This window comes from Microcebus murinus, chromosome 20 (genome assembly GCF_040939455.1).
Source record: "Microcebus murinus isolate Inina chromosome 20, M.murinus_Inina_mat1.0, whole genome shotgun sequence".
NCBI lineage: Eukaryota > Metazoa > Chordata > Mammalia > Primates > Cheirogaleidae > Microcebus > Microcebus murinus.
Window position 1 is genome coordinate 44,103,993 of NC_134123.1, and position 8,920 is coordinate 44,112,912.

Here is an 8,920-nt window from a genome sequence, read left to right on the forward strand (position 1 = left end):
GTAGGGCTGGTGCCTTCCCTGAATCGATCATCTTCCTAAGTAGGCTATATCCCACGAACTTGGGAAAGTTGCAAAGAGTGACTTGTGGACCACGCTTCCATTACAGGATGTATCTGAATCTGTGACTGGAAGGGGTCGGTATCTGACCAGAAAGCACTGCCAGAGGAGGAGACGTTTGATTTCTTTTCCTAAATTTTACCTGGCCATAGCAGATGTTTCTGTTTCCCTATTTTTCCTCACAAGCAGCTTGAATGGCTCCAGGTGCCCCTAGACTGACTGCAAAGCACAGACTCCACGATGTCCACCCGTTGGCTCTGTCTATCCAAGCGCGGCCTCCACGGCTCTCCTCTGTGGGGTATATACTCTCAGAGGTGGCACAGTATGCTTGGTAGGGTGATATGCTTTATTGGGAAAACTGAGAGTTTGAACCCCTCCGTTTTTGTTTTTTTTTTTAAACCCACAGATCTCTTGAAACCCCACTATTTTATTTGTTAACAACTCGAACTTTGTCAATTCACATTGCCCTGCTGAGGCCCATTCACCTAAAGGGTATTAAATGCAATGGATAGATTCATCTCTCTCTCTCTCTCCCCCCACCCCTCCCTTTTCTTTACTTTTCTCTTGTTTTGGCAGGCTCTCACTCTGGTTCCCAGGCTAAAGGGCAGTGGCATCATCATAGCTCACTGCCACCTCAAACTCCTGTCCTCCAGGGATCCTCTGACCCAGGCTTCCCAACTGCTAGGATGATGGAGTTCTTGTTTTTTTTTTTTTTTTTTTTTTCCTTCTAATGTCTTTTGGGGTCATAGCGTCAGAAATGTAGGTCTGTTCTTTGAACACATCCTAGGGGTTAATTGGGATTCTAAAGGTGCTACCAGGAATTTCAGCAGTACTGCCATTCCTTCTCATCTATTCGGGTGGTGTACTCATCTTTCCCTATCACATGCCATGCAAACGCTTTGGGCACAAGGATAATTTGAGCATCAGATCTGGGCACAAATAATTAAGGTCTCCTAAGGTTAAGAAAGAAAAGGGGGCCCAGACAAACCTTTTGGAAGCCTGTGTCCATCCTTTGCTGTTGTGTGTTACTCATGTGTGAAAAGGCAAGAGAAGGTAGAATCCGAGTGTTAGGCATACTTTATAGGCTCAGTATCCCTTTTTGTGTTTTTTTTATTTTGGCCTCCTCTGAGCCTGTGTGAATATCCAGGAGGGTAAGAAATTCCAGTGTTGTCACTTCAGTGCCCAGCATGTGTTTCCATAGTAAAAAATTCGAAATAAAATAAATTAATGAGAGAGAGAGAGAAAAGGAGGGAGCATCAGGCAAGTATGGTGGCACACGCCTATAGTCCCAGCGACTCCTGAGGTTGAGACAGGAGGATCGATGGAGCCCAGGTGTTTGAGGTAGCAGTGACCCAGGATGCAGTGTACCCTGTTCGATAGAGGGAGACAGACCCTGTCACTCACCCGAAAACTATACAAATATTAGGTACCCTAATAATTACAAATTAAGCAAAACGGGTTGGGGGTGATGTCCCATGCCTATAATCCTAGAACTCTGGGAGGCCAAGGCAGGTGGATTGCTCCAAGTCAGGAGTTCAAAACCAGCCTGAGGAAGAGCAAGATCATCTCTACTATAAATAGAAAGAAATTAATTGGCCAAGTAATATATATAGAAAGAAAAATTAGCAGGGCATGGTGGTGCATGCCTGTAGTCCCAGCTACTTTGGAGGCTGAGGCAGGAGGATTGCTTGAGCCCAGGAGGTTGAGGTTGGCGTGAGCTAGGCTGATGACATGGCACTCACTCTAGCCTGGGGAACAAAGTGAGACTCTGTCTCAAAACATTAAATTAATGCATGAATGCATGAATGAATGAATGAATGAATGAATAAATAAATAAATGTTAAAAAATACATAAAGGGAGGGTTCTTTTTTTCATAGTTTAATGTATTTTATTAGCAAACTTACAGGAACAGCACAGAAGACAGACAACATTAAAAACATGTACTTGCATGTAGGACAACTCAGTTAGAAAAGTATAGTGAATGGATGGAATCTACTGTATGATAAAAATGCTACAAACACCATTTAGTTGCTGTCAATAAGAAATTTACTTGTTTTAAAAAAATCCAAATGCTGGCATTGTCCAGAAAAATTTAACAGGTTTATTTATAATTGTTATAAAGTTGAACTGCTGAAACTTGTTCACTGAAACATTTGACTTGCATTACTGCTTCACATCCTGCATTTATTTTAAAAAGTCACACACTAATGAAAATGGAAAAAATGCCAATACCTGATTTTTGTCCCCAATTTTTCCACTTGAAATCATAATATTAGGTACCTTTTGACCCCATCGGGAAAAAAAAAAAAATCTAACGTTCAGAACTACCAATAACAGGAAGAAGAGAATCTTTTCTTTTGAGAATGAAATGTTTTCCCATCATACTGGATTCTTATGGAACACATTTTGTATTCCTGCTTGAGCCCAGGCAGATGAGGTTGCCATGAGCTAGGCTGACGCCATGGCACTCACTCTAGCCAGGGCCACAAAGTGAGACTCTGTCTCAAAAAATTAAATGAATGCGTGCATGAATACATGAATGAATGAATGAACGAATGAATGAATAAATAAATAAATAAATAAATAAATAAAAGTATGTTAAATAATACATAAAGTGAGGGTTCTCCGCTTTAGCCATTATTGTGGTTAATCATTTCACTGGTCTCAGCTCTGCCAAAAACAAGGCCTGTGGGGCTGGGGACCGCTCGCTTGGGAGTTTTAAGAAAATATTTAATTCCTCTTGGGGATAGAGGTCAGACTACAAGTTTCCAACATGGGGGGGGGAGTTTTAAAAGGACACAAAATCTCTCTGTCCTTTATTTGTTTTTCCTTCACTCCAGACCATTCCCTCTATTACACTGTGAAATTCATGATGTTAAATAGTTGGGCCTGGGAGGAACTTTGTGGTCGGCTATGTTAAGTAGGAAGGGTGTTTTATATGTTTCCAGGACATCATAAAAAATTCAGCAGACTCATCTAGGATCATTAGGGAAATGAATGATTTTCCTCTCCTCAATGTTGAGCTACCACAACAAGCTGCAGGAGGGGACCCTCCCGGACACCTATCCACTGACAGAGGCCCCTCGGGAATGTCTGGCTCACCCTATTCATTTAGAAATGTATACCTTTGAATCAATAAAATTTCCCCGTCCTGGGATACTGTAGTCAAGTCCCTTAAATCCGATGGCTAAGTCTGTTCATCCTCAGTCCACGACCAAGGAAGGCCAACTCTGTAAGACCAAAGAGCGCGGTGCCCAAAAGGAATAAGAACAGGCACCCACGTGCAGGCACACACCGTGTTTCTGACGCAGGGAAAGTGGAAGATGGTTGGGAACCTTCAAAATCCACCTTGCATTTCTTCCAGGACAGGAAAAATCACAGGAAGAGAAAATATATTGTTCTCTGCCTATTATAAAAAGCCACAAGTTGTTCTAGAATTCATTCTGTGATTTAAATTTTTTTTTTTGGTTTTTTTTGAGACAGAGTCTCAACCATCTGACGGGGCTCACAGCTATTTTTGTTTTTTTTTGTAAAGCTTGCTTGCATTTTCCACCTAGGTATACAGGTATACACTTTAAATGAATGCTTGTATTAAGGAAAGAGGAAGTATTTTTTTCAGTCATTTATCTGGTCCTCAATCCTCATTATTTATCCCCCCGACATACACAGGTTGGTTCATCTCTGCAGAAAAGCTGCTGGAGATTGTTTATCCACCAAATGCTTTCTGTTGACAGTATCTAAGATGACAAGGAGTACCACACATTCTTTCTTAAAAAAAAATTAAGATAAAGGGACTTATCAGAAAAAACAGGGAGGGAGAGATAAAAATTTCTCTTACGCCCAGCACACCTGTAATCCTAGGTCTCTGAGAGGCGTTGGCCTGAGGATTGCTCAAGGTCAGGAGTTCAAACCAGCTGGAGCAAGAGCAAGACCCCATCTCTACTATAAACAGAAGGAAATTAATTGGCCAAGTAATATATATATATATAGAAAGAAAAATTAGACGGGCATGGTGGCCCATGCCTGTAGTCCCAGCCTCTTGGGAGGCTGAGGCAGGAGGATTGCTTGAGCCCAGGCGTTTGAGATTGTTGTGAGCTATGCTGACGCCATGGCACTCACTCTAGCCTGGGCAACAAAGTGAGACTCTGTCTGAAAAAAAACATTTCTCTCTCTCTCTCTCTCTCTCTCTCTATATATATATATATATATATATATATATATATTTATATAATCTGAGGACTTTATTTATATTTATATAGAGAGAAATTACATATAGACAAATTTATATATATAGAGAGAGAAATTATATTTAAAAAGAAATTCTTATATATATATACAGAGAGAGAGAGAGAGAGAGAGAGAGAAACGGATAGTACCATGAGGATGTGAGTGTGGTTCTGGGGACCTTATTTACTTTGTGGGCTACTGGACTCTGTGGAGATGAGTGAAGAAAGATGGCCAAAATGAGAATAAGCGGTGTCTATGGGGCGCTTGCTTGCCGTGCGTGTGCACCTGTGTGTAAATAAATAGCTAGACATTCATTTCTTCTCTAGAGAGTCAGTGTCACCACTGCTGGCGCCATCACCACCGAGGGCGCTTTCTTCGCCCTGGGCAGAGAGCGGGGGGCAGGCAAAGGGGTGGCGGGGCTGGGAGGAGGTGGCGAGAGGACAGGGGCAGGCCCTGACGGGGGACACGCTTGAGGAGGCCGAGTGAAGGGCATCCTACGGGAGGGGCGGGGAGGTGCACGTCATGCTGTCCCCACCCCTCACGTGGGTCCCGAGTCAGGAGCAGGGACAAACAGGAGGGAAGCCCCCAGGGCTCAACCGTTGCTGGCCCGAGAGTCGCCGGAGTGTGGCAGGGCGGGCTTGGCGGGAGGGCCGCCCCCGCGGCTATAAAGGTGGCGGGCGCGTCATCACCAGGGTCAAACGCAAACTTGGAGAACTCGATGACCCGGCCTAGAGAAAGGCTCCTTCATCATCTGGAGGCAAACCGACACCTTTGGTGCATAGAGAGACGTCATTCGGTGTTTTTATGGAGGCGATGACGGTGATGAAGAAGATGACGACTGCTCCCGCACCTCCCACCGCCGCCGTACCCTCTGGCCGCCGCTCCCGATGCCACCACCCCCTCTGTCCACCGCTCCGATGCCACCGCCCCCTCTGTCCACCGCTCTGATGTCGCCGCTCCCTCTGGCCGCTGCTCCCGATGTCGCCGCTCCCTCCCGCCGCCGCTCCCGATGCCACCGCCCCCTCTGTCCACCGCTCCGATGTCGCCGCTCCCTCCGGCCGCCGCTCCCGATGCCGCCGCCGCTCCCGATGCCGCCGCCGCTCCCGATGCCGCCACCTACACTGAAGATAAATTTACGATGGCCTAGGTGTCCAGGGCTTATAAAACGTACAGTAGTGGACGGTCACGTGCCAGGCCTCCACAGTCACTGAGCCCTGACTACGAACTCACAGACTCACCCGGGGCCACCTCCCACCCTGCGAGCTCCAGTCACGGTGAGTGCCCTCGACCGGCGTCCCACCACACAGAAACCCAGTACACCGCATTTCTTCAATTATTACAAGTAGCTGCACATTTCTTTGCACCATAACTGTACAATACACCTCCACGCATAGGTAGAGGGTGGCAGAGGAGGGAGGTGGCCAATCTTCATTTATTATTGGGTAACATGGAGGCAGGGGAGGCAGTTTTCTCCCTGTCCTCCTCCTCCTCCTCCTCCTTTTTCCCCTTCTCCTTTGTTTGGCTTCTTCCTTCCTTTTCCTGTATTCCTCTTCCAGTTCCCCCCTTCCATTGTCTTCATAGATTTGGATCAGATATAGACATTTTCTCGGTTGGGCTTTAATAAGACTGTGGGAGTAAGAAAAAACTAAGCTGCCCACCATGACGCAAGGGAATGGAAGTCTGAATGCCATTTAGTGCTGTGCCTTTCTGATATTGAGTGCTTTCGGGAAATTCTATCTGTCTGGTATTCCACTGGAATATATCCCCTGGATCACTACTGCATGCCCACATCCCAGCTTTTTGGTGAGCAGTCCTGGATGATCCTTACAAAAAAGCCACAAGTTGTTCTAGAATTCATTATGTGATTTAAATTTTTAAACGATATTCCATAAATCTAAAAAAAAAAAAAAACCAAGATAAAACAGAAAAAAAGGAAAAGAAAAAAAAAATCCCAGAGCAGAGGCCTACAGTGGGGGAGGGGAGGCAGGGAGGGAGTGGCAGGAGGGGCGCCTCCCTGGCACAACAGGGAGGGTGGGGTTGACTGAGACCCGCCTGAGGCTAGAGCTGCCTCAGGGCTGGCAGGCCCAGGAAGAACCCTGTGCTACACTGCAGCAGATTGGAAAGCGAACCTCCACACCTGGGGTGGGGGGGTCCACTCTTAAGCTCCCAACATCCCCTGATTTTACCCATCCCCATGTCTGATCAAAGTGGCAGCTAGGTGACACCTAACTACTGGTGCCAGGGTCCGCCAGACAAGAAGAGACCCTCTTTGCTACACTAGAGAGCACTTGAGTTTTGGGTAAACATCCCCTAGCTGGCCTGTGATTAGCAATCATCCTTATCTTAACTGAAAACATTCCAAGCCTTTAGGCAGAAGTTCATTTCTTTCATTCATTGCAAATCAAAGAATCTTTTTTTTTTTTTTTTCTTTTCAGCATCAGAACAAATCAAAGAATCTTTCAACCCAGCTGTAAACCTGTACAACCGGCACCCTGGCCTCCCCCTCCCCCCACTTCCAGTTGTCAGGTAAGACTAATATGTCAATTCCATATATCCATGTGTGATTTTACATGTCATTCCTGTCTCCCTCAAATGTATGAAGCTAAACTAGAACCCGCCCCACCCCAATGGGACCCCTTGCGCAAGGCTTCTTGGGTGCAGCTCTCTAGTTCATGGTCTGGGACATTGGGCTCAGAATAAAACTCTTTCAATTATTTTGCAGTGTTTTGGGTTTCTGACTTTCTTGTATCTGTGGGAGCTTTTTTTTTCTATTACATCTGATCCGGATCGCTAGCTAGGTGTTCATATTTTTGGACGGTGGAGGTGCTCAAGGTTATCTTTGTCCATCCCACATTGGGGTAAGCCACAGTGAATATGCTTTACACCTTCCCAGGGCTAGCGCTTATGGCCATATCTTACCCGGGGCTCACAGCGATTTTTTTTTTTTTTTTTTTGAGCTGCTTGCACTTTCCACCTAGGTGTCCAAGTATGCCCTTTAAATGAATGCTTGTATTGAGGAACCACGAAGTGGGTTTTTTTTGTCATTTATCTGGTCCTCAATCCCCATTATTTATCATCTCCCCCCCCCCACACACACACAGGTTGGTTCATCTCTGCAGAAAAGCTGCTGGAGATTGTTTATCCACCGAATGCTTTCTGTTGACAGTATCTAAGACGAGAAGGAGTACCAGGCATTCTGCTCTAAGATTAAAATTGCATCTATCAGTATGGTCCTATTTTACTTCTTGTGTGAATTTAGTGGGTTTCATAAAAGCTGATCTTGACTTCCACAACGGAGACGAGTGGGTTTCTCTTATGTTTGTGTAGTTCTGTAGGGCTGGTGCCTTCCCAGAAGCGACCATCTTCCTAAGTAGGCTATATCCCACGAACTTGGGAAGGTGCAAAGAGTGACTTGTTGACCACCCTTACATTAAAGGATGTATCTGAATCTGTGACTGGAAGGGGTCGGTATCTGACCAGAAAGCACTGCCAGAGGAGGAGACGTTTCATTTCTTTTCCTGATTTTACCTGTCCATAGCAGATGTCTCTGTTTCCCTAGGACGTGGTATTTTTCCTCACAAGCAGTTTGAATGGCTCCATGTGCCTCTCGACTGACTGCAAAGAACAGACTCCAGGATCTCCACCTGTTGGCTCTGTCTATCCAAGCACGGACTACACGCCTCTGTCTATCCAAGCACGGACTCCACGGCAAGGTATGGTGGGTAGGGGGGATATGCTTTATTTGGAAAACTGAGAGTTTGAACCAAACTGTTTTATTTGCTAGAAATGTAAACTTTGTCAATTCATATGGCCCTGCTGAGGCCCAGTCACCTAAAGGGTAGGAAATGCAATGCATAGATTGATCTCTCTCTCTCTCTCTCTCTCCTCCCTTTTTATTTTCTTTTCTCTTGTTTTGGCAGGCTCTCACTCTGGTTCCCAGGCTAAAGGGCAGTGGAATCATCATAGCTCACTGCCACCTCAAACTCCTGGCCTCCAGCGATCCTCTCACCCAGGCTTCCCAAAGTGCAGGGATGAGGGAGTTCTTGTTTCTGTTTTTAATTTTTTTTTTTATCTGATGTCCTTTAGGGTCATAGCCTCAGAAATTTAGATCTTTTTTTTGAACTCATCCTAGGGGCTAATTGGGCTTCTAATATGTACTACTGGGAATTTCAACAGTACTGCCAGGAAGGGAGGGAGGGAAAAAGCAGCATCAGGCAAGTATAGTGGCACACGCCTGTAGTCCCAGCGACTCGTGAGGATGAGGCAGGAGGATCAATGGAGCCCAGGTATTTGAGGTTGCAGTGACCAAGGATACAATATACCGTGTTCCATAGAGGGAGACAGACCCTGTCACTCACCTGAAAACTATACAAATAGTAGGTACCATAATAATTAATAATTAAGCAAAAGGGGTTTGGCGTGGTGTCCCATGCCTATTATCCTAGCACTCTGGGAGGCTGGGGGGGGGGTGGATTGCTCAAGGTCAGGAGTTCAAAACCAGCCTGAGCAACAGCAAGACCATCTCTAGTATAAACAGAAAGAAATTAATTGGCCAACTAAACACACACACACACACACACACACACACACATAATAAGCCGGGCATTGTGGTGCATGTCTGTAGTTCCAGCTAAT